The 15892-nt window shown below is 43.0% G+C and overlaps 1 protein-coding gene across 1 annotated transcript in view; it reads right to left on the bottom strand.

Annotated features, from left to right (window-relative positions):
* The window catches only part of TENM4 (teneurin transmembrane protein 4), a 1822236-nt gene that overhangs the window by 1673767 nt on the left and 132577 nt on the right, over positions 1 to 15892 (bottom strand). The window lies entirely within an intron of this gene.

Genomic DNA, 15892 nt, shown 5'->3' on the forward strand with positions numbered 1-15892 from the left:
CGTTCTGGAAGTCAGAGGTCCAAGGTTAAGGTTGGGTTTGTTCCTTCTGAGGGCTATCAGGGAAAATCTGAGCCAGACTTTCCCCTAGCTTCTGAGAGTTGGCTGGGAATCTTTGGTGTTCCTTGGCTTGTAGATGCATCACTGGTACCTGCCTTCATCTTCAAAGGATGTTCTCCCTGAGATTTTGCTTGTGGCCAAATTTCCCCCTTTTTAAGGATATCAGTCATGTTGGATTTGGGGACCATTCTACTCCATTATGACTTAATTTTCACTGGCTATTTTACAAGGACCCTCATTGTTGTTCAGTTGCTAAGTTGTGTCCGACTGTTTGTGACCCTGTGGACTATAGCACAGCAGGCCTCCCTGTCCCTCTCCATCTCCCTGAGTTCACCAAAGTTCATGTCCACTGAATCTGTGATGCCATCCAATCATCTCTTCCTTTGCTGCCCTCTTCTCCTATGGCCTTCAATCTTTCCCAGGATCAGAGTCTTTCCCAGTGAGTCGGCTCTTTGTATCAGGTGGCCGAAGTCTTGGAGCTTCAGCTTCAGTATCAGTCTTTCCAATGAACCATTTGGTGTGGAACTACCTACTTTGAAATACAGTTGCATTCTGAAGTGCTGGGGATTAGGTCCTCAGTATATGAATCTTGGGAATACACAGTTCAATCCCAAACAGTATCCCATTTACAAGCATGAAAGTTGAGACTCACAATATATGACATACGTGAGGCATACAAAATGAGTATTAGCTGTATACAGGGCACTGTTTTGGTCCATGAGACAACCAACGTATGAAGTCATCACATTTTCCAACACACTGATAGAGCCTGCAATTCCAATATCATAGACATCTGACAGATCTGTGCATGACACTAAAAACGTAGGTAAGCGCTAAAATGACAGAGTTTTGAAAGTCAAATAGAGATGTTTGGTATTAATTCTGGAAGGTGTTATGAAAGATTTATGAGCAAGTAAGTGAAATAATTGAATATGTGTAACTGATGGTTAAGTATTGAATACGGTCTATATTCCCCAGAAAAAAAAAAAAAAAACAAACTTTTATAGTCGGTGCCTTATCTCTCTAGTATTCATTATTATGGTTTAGCTTAAATTAGGGTATAATTTCCTTAGTGACTTCTCTGATAGCTCAATTGGTAAAGAATCTGCCTGCAATGCAGGAGATCACGGTTTGATTCCTGGGTTGGGAAAATCCACTGGGGAAAGGATAGGCTACCCACTCCAGTTTTCTTGGGCTTCCCTTGTGGCTCAGCTGGTAAAGAATCTGCCTGCAACGCGAGAGACCTGGGTTTAATCCCTGGGTTGGGAAGATTCCCTGGAGAAGAGAAAGGCTACCCACTCCAGTATTCTGGCCTGGAGAATTCCATGATTATATAGCCCATGGGATCACAAAGAGTCGGACACGACTGAACAGCTTTCACTCTCCTTGGTGACAGGTGTCATAACTAAGGTTCGTGGTAAAGCCAAGGATAGAATCTAAGACTTCTGAACTTTAGGAAGTTTATCTTTCTCCTATACTTATTGCTGCTGTCTGATTTTCTGACACCAATAAGGTCTTCAACAGTTCAGTCTTTTTCTGATATTACCAGGAGTTAGCATCGAACTCTACACATTTAAGGGCTCAGCCCCACATCCTTCAGGTGCCAATAGCAAGTTCTGGGCCCCCAGGCTACCCATACTTCTGTCTTACTTGGCTACAAATCTCTCATTCTCACGACCCTCACTCGGGTTAAATAATGGCTAAAAATGACTTACAAAGCTCAAGAAAACACTTTGGTTGTGTTCATTGGTCTATTATAAAGGAAGCAACTCAGGACCAGCTAACTGGAAGTGATGCACAGGACAAGGAATGGGTGGAGGGGCACAGGTGAGCAGACAGTCCATGGAGCAGTGTGATTTCCTCTGTGCACACGCCTCCCTCCCAGCCCCTACTGGACCCACCAACCTGGAAGCTCACTGGACTTTATTGCTCATGAGTTTTTATAACTTAATCTCCAGCTCTTTCCAATCCATGGAGGTCTGAGTGAGGAAAGAGGCTGAAGGTTCTAACTCTATAATGTGGTGTTTGGTCTCTGATGACCAGCCAACATCCTGAAGCTCTCTGGGGCCCTCACCCTGAGACATCTCCTTAGCTCTGATTTAGCTATATTCCAAAGGCACTGATTATGAATAACAAAAGACTCTCCTAACACTCAGGAAATTCCAAGGATTTTAAGATCTCTGTACTAGGAAACATAGAAACAGATCTTTTTTATATGACAGCAGCCCTAGAGTGATAAAATATATTATTATCTTTTAAAGGGGTTTTCCAGGTGGCACTAGTGGTAAAGAATCCACCTGCAATGCAGGAGACGCAGGAGATGGGGGCTTGATCCCTGGGTCGGGAAGATGCCCTGGAGAAGGGCATGGCAACCGACTCCAGTATTCTTGCCTGGAGAATCCCCTGGACAGACGAGCCTCGTGGACTACAGTCCATAGGGTCACAAAGAGTTGCACAGGACTGAAGCAACTGAGCACACATGAATTTATTATCTTTTAAATCAAAAGCATTTCCACCTCACAGTTATTCTCTTGGGCATTTTCAAATGAAGAGAAAAATAGACTATGAGTTATTATTCAAAAGATGCTTTTAAAAATTATTGCTTATTAAATAGCTATTCAAATTTATGTGCCAGGTAATGTACAAAGTGCTGGGAATAACAAGTAACATGTTCTGATAATGGCAGTTCATAATTCCAGGTTGTTTAGTCTCCCAGATACTTTTCCTGAGTCTTCTGTCTCAGGCAAAACAAAACAAAGCAACAATAAAACTAAGAAAATAAATAATAATTTTACATTTGTCCAGCACGTTACAGTACATTTCATAACCTTTATCCCCTTGGAACTTCTACCCTGACTCCTGACTGATCTCATAGACCTTATCTCTTCGGGTTTATAGAACCTATTTGCCTTCGTTGACTTGGTGGAATATAAACTTGCATCCTTAGCAGTCTCAATATTTTTTTTTAAGTAAATAAACAAACATGACAAAAACCTCTTTTTTATTTTCCAAGATATAGATGACTCCCATAGACCTCTGCCTGGGCTGCCTTCCTGAACCTTCTAGAGGTTGTCTTTCTCCTCACCCACCTCCAAAATCTAGGCAGGCTCTCACCTCTGCCTTGTGGACAGCTGTAGCCGTTCTGTGTCACAGCAGTAATGAAGAGCGAACAAAGTCCTGCTAGGGTATTTATGATTAGAATCAATAAAACCATCCTTGTTCATATGATCTGTAGCCCATGATCAAAGGCAGCCCAGAGGAACAAACTAACAATAGCTCCGTGGGACAAGTAGATGCTGTAACTAACTGGACCACAGGGCTTCATGGTGTGAACCGCATCAATTCTGATGGGTTACTACCTAGCTTCTAGTGAGGCACATAATGACAGTGAGATGTCAGAGCACTTCCTGATGACAGTAAGCTTGATCTTCAGGGCCAGTTAGAATATACTCAGAGAGGATGAACTAGGTCTTGAAGGAAACCCAAACCATACCACATACGGAATGCTTAGCTTATAGGAAAGGCGTGGTCTCTACATTGTCAGGAGGGCTGTATAGGTAGTAGGTAGAAGTGAGAGAATGAGACCCATGGTTTTCTGCTGCTCAGAGGTGCCCAGAGATGATCCTGGGTGCATTATTGGGTAATGAGTTCCCTGTTCTGGATAGATTCAGTGAGAAACTGGGAGAACTTTTAAAATGAATGTTATTGAGGAGATCCAAAATAAGATGGGCTTTTGTCCTATATAACCGTGAATTTCTCTTTGATTCTTGAGATTCTGCATTTCCAATATCCCCTCATCTACCTCCAATCCCAGTTATATGTGCATACAAAAAATGGTAAATATATATATATATATATATATATATGTATATATATATATAGACTTAAACAAAACAAAAAGCCACCTGGAGAACAATATGTTTCTGAATTGCCTGTGGCATTGATAGGCTCACCCTTTTGACCCTGCTGTCTCCCTCTGGTCTCACTAAGCCCTGTGTCTCCAGGACAGTGGGTCCCAAAGAATGCTGAATGCGGCTTGCTTGGAACATGCCGCTCACCAGGCAACACTGATGCAGCTGACGTATGAGACTCCTGCTTCCTTGCTCCATCAATCACCAGCTTCTCTATTATGGAAAAAGTATACTAGAGAAATGAAAATGGAAACACAAAGTGAAACCAGAGGGGAGAATGAATTGTCTAACCATCTGACTGATGGCTTGTAAGATTCCAATGTCTCTGGGAGGCCAGGAAAAAGCTGGCAAAGAGGACTCTTTCTTGGGAATGACAGAAGTTACTTCAGCAAGCTGAATTCAGGAAAGCAGATTACTATGTTTGAGAGACTATGATAATCACACAAATCACTCTTGAGGGGGAAAAAAAAAAGTCCACACTATAAAATTCTCCCATCAGTGGACATCCATCTGGAATAGTTCCAGGTTTTCTGTAACACACACACGCACACACATACACACAAACCCTATAGATAACAGATGACAAGCCCAGCGTTTCCACGTGACTAGTGCTCTGAAATATGTCTGGCTATTCCCACAGGTCCTGGTACCACTCTGTGTCTCAATCAGAGGCAATGTACTGACCTCTCTAGTCTGTATTGTTTCAATTACACTTCTGGCTGCCTCAGGAAAGCATGGGACAGGCTAGTATTTCACCCCCTCTTCACTTGTAGTCTGTGTTATCACAGTATTTCTTGATGAACTTAAAGTTCGATGGGATTCATAAGTGGCCAAGCGCTAACTCTACCCTCTGTATTAGGGCTGTGGGATTACAGAGATGAACTGGAGAAAACGTTTTCCTTCCAGAAGGCCAATGCAGTCCAAGAAAAAGATGGAGAGAGAGAATATTCTAATACAAGGTCGTACAGGCTAAGCCTGGGCTGGGTGATACAGAAGTGTGGGGAAGATCACTGATTCCAGTCTGGAGCTTGAAAAAACATTTCTGCTGAAGGATGAAATGGCTGGGTATACGGAACTCATGGATATTCTTGTTCATGGAAACTGATGCTGTTACTACCACTACCTGTCATCTGATATCAACTTTCCGTATCAACCTCTTCTCTAATGTTAGCGTAGATTATGTGTATGAGTTTGTGTTCTCTTGACAGATTTGACAGGTAAAGAAACTAAAAGTCAGTGACTTTCAATGACTTGCCCATAACAACACTGGGGCCAGACCTTGAGTCTAGAACACCTGGTAATAAATTTAGGAGTCTATAGCAAAGCCATCCATGGGCTATGCACTGTTTTCTTTTCTTTTTTTCCATTTTATTTTCAGAAATGATTGGTCTGCAATCTGAAGGCCAGCCTTGTGAGCAACAAAAAGGAAGCAGCTCTTGTAGAAATGTCATAGGAAATGTGTGGAGGGCCCATGAATGACCCTCCAGGCAGCTCTTTTGCTTCTTCATTTGTGGAATGAAAATCCTCTCTCTGGCCTACTTCTCACCACTGACCAGCCATAGCGACCTCCAGTCCCTCAGAGTTGCTCTATGCCCTCCACTCTGCATGGCCACCTTAGTCATCCTCCGCCTTTCTGTCTTCTTTGGAGAGAGTTAGCCATTGTCTCACAGCCCCAGGCCCCTTCCTGTCAGCCACTATTTTATTTTTCTGTTTCTTCCACTAGCTGGGACTGCACTCACCATCTTCACACTGTATCCCTGGTGGATACTCCTGTGCTAGGTCAGGCACTGCAGGTATGGATAGATACCTGACTTTTAGTTTCTTTATCTGTCTTGAGAAGAGACTCTTATACATTTTAAGGTAAAATTGTAGCACAAATGCAGCATTTACATTTGTAATTCATCTAATATTAGTGTATTTTGTTTGAGCGGGCACTCGGTACATCAGGATTTAAAATCTCTTTGCTCTTTGCCTGGAATCCACAGGCCATTTCCTCTGGCCCCTACCCTGACTGGTCCTTTCTATCACTTCTGCTTTTATTCTCTGAGCACGCTCTTTCTTATTCCTCTTCTGATCCTGAGATGTACCATTTCCATTAAATTCTGCCAACGACAAACAGTTATTCTAGGACTTTCGGGGCGTAACAGGTATTTTGGATAGAGGTATTAAATGTGTGTAGATAACAAAAACCAGTTTTTTGCTCTCAAACCATACCTCTGAATGACGCTGTCTTATAAAAGGGGCTGGCTCAGGAAAGACCAGCTTGGCTAAACTCTTCTTCTCCATCTGCCCTGCCTTAAAGTCCAGTAAGCAACACTTACTGAACCCCTGCTGCTGCTTAGGCGCTCAGTCATGTCTGACTCTGTGACCCCATGGACCGTAGCCCGCCAGGCTTCTCTGTCTGTGGAGATTCTCCAGGCAAGAATACTGGAAAGCATTGCCATACCCTCTTCCAGGGGGGTCTTCCCAACCCAGGGATTGAACCCAGGTCTTCCACACTGCTGGCAGATTCTTTACCATGGGAGCCAACAGGGAAGTCCTTACTGAACCTTTAGGGTATGCTAGAAACCATGCCCCGGAGTACATGATGAACAAGAAGATACCATCCTGTCCCTCGAGTGACTTGAAATCTTCTGGAGGAAACAGTCAGGCACACAGAATTCCATTGTCCACTGTGCTGGCAAGTAAACACTGGAGTGGGGAAAGCCTGGAGTCAGAGATACCGGTACAAAGGCTCTGCAGATGGTAAGATGTGGGATGGTCTGAACAAACATAGTATGTATTGAAAAGGAAGACTGAGTCCCATAGCAACTCCTGAGATGGGCCACTGAGGATAAGGGGGGTGTACACATGAGTCAGGTGGCACTGTGAACAGACATACCTACAATCAAGGCTGGAAACTTGAGAGGAGAAGTAGGTTGGGATGACTATGATGAAGCCAGGCTTAGAACTCTTCATGTTGAAGGCTCTTGAAATTTAAGTGGAGCTGACCAGCGGGTAGTTTGAGATTACAGTATTGAACTCTAGGAAGCCTAGTGCCTAGGGTGAGTGAACCCCATAAAAGAGGCTGAAGATGGAATAACTGATCATGTTAAAGTACAGTGTCCTTGCTTTTGAAAACATGAGCTTCATCTTCTGTAACAAATATATGGTATGCTCACCCATGAATGCAGTATCTAAATGCACTGCCTCCTGGGCATATTTATGATCAACCTCTTTATCCAGACTATCCAGGTATGGGTATATAACAGAAATAAATAGATATTTTCTCCTATCATTAAAATGGATCAGAAGAAGCATGATAAAATGTTATGAAATAAAATGAGACAGAATTACAGAGGTGAGAGGGCCATTACATTATTTCATCTAATTCTGGACTTTCTGGCAAACCCTCCAAAACTCGGCTCAGTCATCAGCTCTGTTTTGAGGTCTTGTCTTACCTGACTTTCCATCCCTTTAATCTTCCCCAACCCACACCCACTCCTGAAAGAAATACACATATTTTCTTCTATGTGATTTCTGTACTTGGCATGGACTCAGAACCAGAAAGATCCTGGGCTTCCGTGTTGTAGTTGTATAACCATGGCAAACCACTTAAGATCTCAGAACAATAATATTTTGTAATAATATATAAAGTATGTGATAGTGCATTGTTGTGTATTAGCTTGCTCAGTCATGTCCGACTCTTTGCAACCCCATGAACTGTTTCACCCACCAGACTCCTCTGTCTGTGGAATTTTCCAGGCAAGAATGCTGGAGTGGGTTGCCATTCCCTTCTCCAGGGAATCTTCCCAACCCAGGGATCAAACCTGGGTCTTCTGCATTGCAGGCAGATTCTTTACCATCGAGCTATCAGAGAAACCAACCAGTGTATGCGATGCCTGCTAAGAATTAAATAAATGTAGTTAGAATGAATACATTTAATTTAATGGAGATATTATAAGAAACAAAGACAATGACAGAAAGCACGGACTCCAGGACAACTACAGAGCATCATAGATCTGTCTATTACTGTATCCATCTTGATCTCTTAGAAGTGTTTTGCTCTCCTCTTCTGTCTCACTCTGAAGTATGAACACCTCATGCGCAATCCTATTTATTCATCTCTGTGTTCATAGTGCTTGTTTCTTAGTAGATGTCCAGTGAATATTAGCTGAACCGGCCCAGTGAGGAAGAGCCAGAAGCCCTTGGTCTGGCTGTCTTTATACCTTGCAGATTCACAGTGCTGAGTGAGAGAGGCTGAACCAGATTAGATGGGCAGAAGGAGAGAGAGAAGGAGAGAGGAAGGAAGGGAGAAGGCACCAATGATGGAACCCATTAAAACGAGTCTGTTTCAGGGCATTCTCCTCCATCAAGCAGGAACTCTGTGGCTAGCATATTCTGTCCCTCCCACTCCCCAGCCATCAGACAAAGTTCTTGCTTATTCCACAGTGTCCTCATGCCACAATTTAATGATCCATCTCACTGGCCTCTCTTCCTCGAACGCTCCCTCCTCTGGCCGCCTTCTCTTTTGAGCTCCTGGTCACACTTTATGTCACATAATTACAGCTCAGGTTGACTTCTCGGTTCCCAGAATGCAGAGGTTACTCTTTTAATTGCAGTGAATTCTTTTAAGTCCCTGCTTACTTTTAATTATAAATGCCTGCAGCTGGCTTGCCAGGGTGTAACTTTCTGCTGCGGAAGAAAACAAGCCCAAGAAGCAGAGAAGTAATAGGAATCCCATTTTTATGCAAATTGCCTCAATAACAAAGAAATGAGGGAAAAGAGACTCATTCCTGCATTCCTGAGAGGTGACACTGGCCTTTGAAAATGTCCAGCTCCACAGTTAGAAGAGATTTAGATAAAACTAGCTCATTATATCATAGTTTCAGGCTTTATAAACATATCAGCTACTCAACTCCCTTGTCTGTTTATGGCTCATTTCTGATATTTTGACTGGCAGGATGGGCCTTAAGCAACACTTTTATTTAAAAAAAAAAAAAAAAAAAAAGACCTGCCTTCAGGAAACCAAATTCCTCAACCTAAGACAATATCCTTTCTGTAAAAAGCACCAGTAGCTTCTACCCAGGTACATAGAGAATCTTCTCTTCCCACATGTCCCTGTGGTTGCTGCTGGCAGATAATACTTCCTTTATTTCCTATGTGCTTGGTACAGTGTCAAACACCACAAATGCAATTTTTAAATTATTATGATTTAATTAATAATTGCTTTAAAGGATCAACATTAATTAAAATACGATTAAGTTAAACTCTCTCCCAGGTGGCACAATTGGTAAAGAATCCACTAGCCAATGCAGGAGATGCAAGAGACACAGGTTTGATCCCTGGGTCAGGAAGATCCCTTGAAAGAGGAAATGGCAACCTGTTCCAGTAATCTTGCCTGGGAAATCCCATGGACAGAGGAGCCTGCTGGGCTAAAGTCCATAGGGTCCCAGAGAATCACACATGACTGAGCTACTGAGCACATGTTAAGTTAAACTATTTCATTATTGATTATTATAAACCAACTTTCAGTCAACACAAGTCTATCAAGTACCTTAAGTTTACCCCTGCCAAATTCCCCATTACTGAGAGCTGGAAGCTCAGGGCTGTGGCAAGGCGGGTTAAGCTATCTTTGCAGTTACTGTGGACTAGGTGACGCCTCCTGCCTCCTGCCTCCCTCTGCTGCTGCAAGGCCTCCTGAGGGGGGTGAGGTGGGTGGGGAAAAGGAGGAATCCCATCCTGACCTAATACCTGCCTGTACCACAGAGCATACTAAGTGATTGATTCATAGTCTTTCACTGAAATCTGAAATGATGGTAGTTTTCAGAGAAGAAATCACTTTGCTGTGCAGTAGAAATTAACACAAAATTGTAAATCAACTATAATAAAATAAATTAAAAAGATAAAAAGCTCAAAAAGGAAAAAAAAGAAAACTGAGGCTCAAAGAATTCAGGTGATTATAAGCCAGTCTTTATGTTTGGGTTCCCCAGAGCAGATGCTGAGATAAGGAGCTGATTACAGGTGGATTATTTTGCAGAAAACCTCTGCAGAAATGAAGAAGAACACAAGGGAGTGAGGCAGTGATGAAAGACACTTTACGAAGCCAGCTGTCACCAAGGTCCACTGGGGCTCACTGGAGCTCCATCCAGGGGTGAAACTCTGGTTTCACTGTGTTGTCCCACCTGAGGGATATGGCAGTTGGAATATCATTCATAAACCTCTGTCAACCACTGCTTAAGCTTTACTCCCAGAGAGGTAGCTTCCTGCCCCTTATAGTCTGCCAAAAACCTGGGAAGAGTGTTCCTTTTTCTACTTTAGAGAAAATTGTGTCTCAAAGAAATGCACATACAGTCATCTGGAGTCAGTGGGTACCCACAGAAGCAGTGAGGCCTAAAAGATAGAAGGAACGCAGTGGGCATCAGGGTCGCTACAGCCACCTACCTGACTCATAAGGACCAGAAAAGGAAGTCAAACCCAGGAGGATCTGGCTCCAAAGTCTACAGTGATTCTCCTGTCATGTACAATATCATATGCCTGCAGAGAGGTCAGGAGTAAACCTAATCAGAAGATGTCTGTCCGTCTGTATTCAGGATCTATACGGTGCATATGCAACAAAGTACTAAAACGGACAAGTGTTCAGCACACACTCTGAGGTCATAACCTGGTAAAGATGGGTGTGTTTCCTCCCTTCCAGCCATCACTCACTGCAGGAGAGAACAGATCATTTCAATGTCCTGCCCAACACATCACCCTGCTCCAACCTTTGGTCCTGTCCTAGCCTCTGTGGAGTTAGCACACTTGTTTTGGCTGGAAGGGAGGAGAACCTCAGTGGCTACTGAGGCTTCTAGCTGCCTGAGAAATCAGTATGTTCAGAAGAGGACTTCTCTCATCCCCTGGGCTATCACAGCTCCAAGAACTGCTGGAGGGAAGATTTCCCCCACACGTTCCAAGTTAAACAATTATCCTCCTCCTTCTTGATACTGTTAGGACCCTTGACAGCATCTATCTGCCCTCCTTTCTGCTTTGCGTCTGCTATCACCAGAGCACCCCAACTCTACCCCAAGTTCTACAATCACTTAGTTTTCCCATTGTGCATTCTGGTACCCATATTCAGCCGGCAGCATACTTCTCTAATTGTTTAGACTACTTTCTCAAAGTTCCCATTCCATTCATCTCTTGTTTTACCTACTAGCACTGCTTTCCCCTGGGCTTCCCTGGTGGCTCAGATGGTAAAAGCGTCTGCCTGTAATGCGGGAGACCTGGGTTCGATCCCTGGGTTGGGAAGATCCTCTGGAGAAGGAAATGGCAGCCCACCCCAGTACTCTTGCCTGGAAAACTCCACGGACAGAGGAGCATGGTGGGCTACACTCCATGGGGTCGCACAGAGTCGGACACGACTGAGCACCTTCACTGGTTCATTGCTTTCCCTAGAACCATCTTCAGTGTGGCTATATTTGCATTTATTCCCAAGGTCAACAACTGGGTCTTGGCTGTCCTTCTTTCACTCCATTCTTCCAAACATTTCCCTTTTCCCCCTCCTTCAGAAACCTGACTCCTTTGAAACGGAAAGGATTAGATTATGTCACCTGCCCTCCTTCCCACTGCTGCCAGCTGCCTGCTTCCCCATCAGTCCTTTGCATTCACCGATGATTCAGCACCTTCTTTGTTGCTGTTCTCAATCTCTGTTCCCATCGCCAGTCTAGTGTCCCTCCTCTTCCTGTGTTTTACAGGATAAGAGTTAAGTGGGTGGGCTCTCTAGATAGTAGCCCTTTGGCTTTATGTCCCAGTGCTGCTAACTTAACAGCTGTGTGACCTTGGGAAAGTTACCTAATCTTGCAATGTCTTGATTCTGTCATCCAAAAAGTGAGCATAACAATCGTACCGTATCTCTTAGATGTCTTATGATAATTAAATGTATAAATACATGCCACATTTGAATTGTGCCTGATAGAGTAAGTGCTCAGTTAATGTAGGCAATATTATGATGATGATATTGACTGCTATTGACTCTATGGTAGTAGCAATATTAAAATCATTTCCTTAACCACTAAGCATCATCTCAGAAAATGGAATAGCCCTCCTTGCATTTTCAAACCTTTCCCAGCTCTTAACTCTGTTTGACCTACAAGTATTAATAGAAGTCTCCTGGCTCTGGAGAATTCTATTCTTCTCTATCCACACTCTCTCCTTTGATGATCTCGTATAAGCCTATGAATTTAAATAATCTCTATGTGACTATAGCTTCTAAACGAATTCTCTACTGAGCACTGGTACACTGGACGCTTGCTTGATAGCGCCACTTAAATGTCTAAAATGCATCTCAGACTTGACAGAATCACTAACAACTCCTGCATGTGTTCCCAGTAACTTCCAAATCCTTAGCAAATGGCACAACCATTTACCTAGCTGCTTACATGTATCTGAATTGTTCTTGATGTCACATTTCTTCTTTCTTTCCATGGTATCGATCAAGCGTCTGTCTTCTCAAAATTCGTTGAAGTCCTAATGCTCAGTGTAATGGTATTTGGAAGTGGGACCTTTGATCTCTGAGATATTTAGAGTTAGATGAAGTCACAGGGCAGTGGTGATGAAGGGGGTGCTTCCCAGGCGATAAGAACCTGCTTGTCAATGCAGGAGGTACAAGAGACCTAAGTTTGATCTCTGGTCAGGAAGATCTCCTGGAGGAGAGTATGGAGACCCTCTCTAGTATTCTTTCCTGGAGAATCCCATGGACAGAGGAGCCTGGAGGGTTATAGTCCATACAGTAGCAAAGAGTCAGACATGATTGAAGCAACTCAGTGTGTATGCACGAGGTCATGAGGATAAAACCTTTGTGATGAAATTAATGTTCCCATAAAGAGAGGAAGTAGAGACAGGTTTTCTTTTTCTTTTTCTCTCTCTCTGCCATGTGAGGATACAGAAAGTAGGTGGCTATTGGCAAATCAGGAAGAGAGTTCTCACCAGACACAGAATCTACTGGCACCTTGATCTTGGATTTCCCAACCTCTGGGATTGTGAGGAATAAATGTTGTTTATTTGTTGTTGTTGTTTAATTATGGTTTATTTTGTTGTTAACATGTTGTTGTTTAAGCCACCCAACCTATGTCATTTTTCAGCACTAGCCTGAGTCAGCTAAGATACTATACTTTGAATTAATTTATTTCCTCAGTCAATATTTATTGAAAACCTAGTAGGCACTAAGGATAGAGATATTAACAAAACATAAACATTCTCACCCTCCTGGGCTTACATACTTGCATATTGACCCCATCTTGAATATGTTCACTGTTCCCCATCTTCACTTCAACTCTGAACCACCATCCTTTTTCCTTGGGACAACCACCCTGGCCGTATTCTTCCCCTGATTCCATACTTGCCCATTTATAAGCCATTCACTGCATAGCAGTAGAATGACCTTGTGAAAACTCTGTGTATTTTCCACAAACTTCCCATTTTTTGTAATAAAATTGAGTAGCCTTACCTGACCCATCTCTCTAACACCCCAAGAAACTCTCCCTTGCTCACTGGACCCCAGTACACTTGCCTTCATTCCATTCTACTTTAGAACTGTTGCGCTAGACTAAAGGTCACCTTCTCAAAGAGACCTCCCTAGTCACCTAATATAAAGTAGCCCCAACCACTTTCTCAAGAGACACCCTAATATATTTTCATTGGTGTCTCTCTTAAAAAGCCTTTGTACCTTTCTCAGGGCACTAGTGTTTGAAAAATTTTATTTCCTCATTTCTATGATTAATGTGCTAATATTCTTCTCCCCAGACTTTCAGTTGGTTAAGGCCAGGGTTTATGTTAGTTTTCACTGTTGTGTCTTTCATTGCACCTCAGGCAGTACTCTGCACACTGTAGAGACAAGATAGCATTTAAAAAAATGAGGGGGGAAGTAAAAGAAAAGTTGGCAGATATAAAAATAAATTACTTTGGACTAGGGGTGAGAAATACATTATTTGAGTGCTAACTTTGTCACTAGCTTCAAAGTATGGCCCTTGAGTACACTGTTTTGCTGGGACTCATTTTCTTTTCCTAAACTAAGTAATCAGTTAGTCTAGAGATAGAGCCACATACTGGCTGTAGCGTAAACAGTGGAACCAGAAAGACCTTGCTTTTGAATACTGGCTTTGTGTCCTACTCAGTGTAAGTCTTTGGGAATCTACTTAACCCTACCCTATCTACTTGGAGAAGACTCTTGAGAGTTCCTTGGACTGCAAGGAGATCAAACCAGTCCATCCTAAAGAGAATCAGTCCTGAATATTCATTGAAAGGACTGATGCTGAAGCTGAAGCTCCAATACTTTGGCCATCTGATGCGAAGAACTGACTCATTGGAAAAGACCCCAATGCTGGAAAGATTGAAGGCAGGAGGAGAAGGGGATGACAGAGGATGAGATGGTTGGATGGCATCACTGACTCAATGGACATGAGTTTGAGCAAGCTCCAGGAGTTGATGATAGACAGAGAAACCTGGTGGGCTGCAGTCCATGAGATCACAAAGAGTCAGACATTACTGAGCGCCTGAACTGAAAGACTGATCTACCCCAAGAGTGGTAAGAATTAGACAAACAGTGGGAAAACTTAGCATGTGTGTGTGCATGCATGCTAAATTGCTTCATTTGTGTCTGACTCTGTGTGACCCTATGGACTGTAGCCTGGCAGGCTCCTCTGTCCATGCATGGCGACCAGCATATGTGAACAATCCAGAAATTCAAATTCTTTCATCTTTTTCTGCTGTAAACTATAATAAACCAAGTTACTGAACTCATCAAACCTTAGCTAAAGATGTATAGAATGATTGAAGAACACATGAACTGATTACAGAAATTTGTTTTTCTTTTTTCCTCATTTCCAGGCAAAGTAAGGTACAAAGGACATTCCAGCTTTGTTCAACCCCAATCTTGAGTATATTAAACTAATTAAAACAAAGAAAGAAAGAAAAGAACCTTCCCAAGTATGCACATAGAACAGGTGCATAATATTTGCTCTCCGCAGAAGGAGGTTCGCACTAAACTTACAGAGCACGAGCTGCTCCTCCTTCCCAGTCTAGGCGGTGTGGGGGAGGAGTGGGGGAGAGACAGGTGTCCTGACTGGGAGGTTTCAGTGGGAACAGCAAGGGTCCTTCCTCTCCTGCCATATCGGGCAAGATGGCACTGATGGAGGCATCTGATTCCTCAAAGGGCTTCATATTCACTACAGATGCTCCAAGAGCCCTTACCTATTTCCTTGACATTGCCTCCTCTGGGGAGAAGGGAGTCTACATTTACTGAGTCCCAACATCTGTCAGCCACACTCCTGGGTGATACATCAGCTTCACAACAAACCTTCAGGTCGGTAGCACTATTTGACATTTGACATTTGTTGACTCTGTCCTATGTGCCAAGCTCTCTGACAGGCAGGCCTCATACTTCATCTCAATCTTCACAGCAATTCTGGAAGAAGACATAACTCTGCACTTTGTGCCAAGGAGAAAATGAAGCTTTGGAGTGGCTGAATGACTGTGGGAAGCCCCTTGACTGGGGATTGGTAAAGCTTAGATTGAAGACAAGTTCTCTGTGACTCAGAGACCCAAAGCAAGAACCAGGTTAATTAAGCTGAAGAAATTACAGACCCCAGAATAGAGTTGATACATGTGTGTTTCTATGATGCCCCTACCTGATTTTCTTTCAGGTCATCTTGATGAAATAGTTTCTGATTTCCCGATATCCCATAAGCTTTCTCTCTTTAGGGTCTTAAATTTCCATTGTTTACTACTCCACTGAATTTCTGTCTCCCTTTTTCTTTGCCATCCTCAAATGTGCATACTGCACTTCATTCTGTCAAGGCCCAGATGGATTACAACAGGTAATATCTCTTGGTAGGTAAGAGATGAAACTGTTGGGATAGATAATCAGTTGGAGGATGAAGTGAGAAAATGTAAAGTGTCTAATACACTGA

This window comes from Bos indicus x Bos taurus, chromosome 29, assembly GCF_003369695.1.
Source record: "Bos indicus x Bos taurus breed Angus x Brahman F1 hybrid chromosome 29, Bos_hybrid_MaternalHap_v2.0, whole genome shotgun sequence".
NCBI classification, from domain to species: Eukaryota; Metazoa; Chordata; class Mammalia; order Artiodactyla; family Bovidae; genus Bos; species Bos indicus x Bos taurus.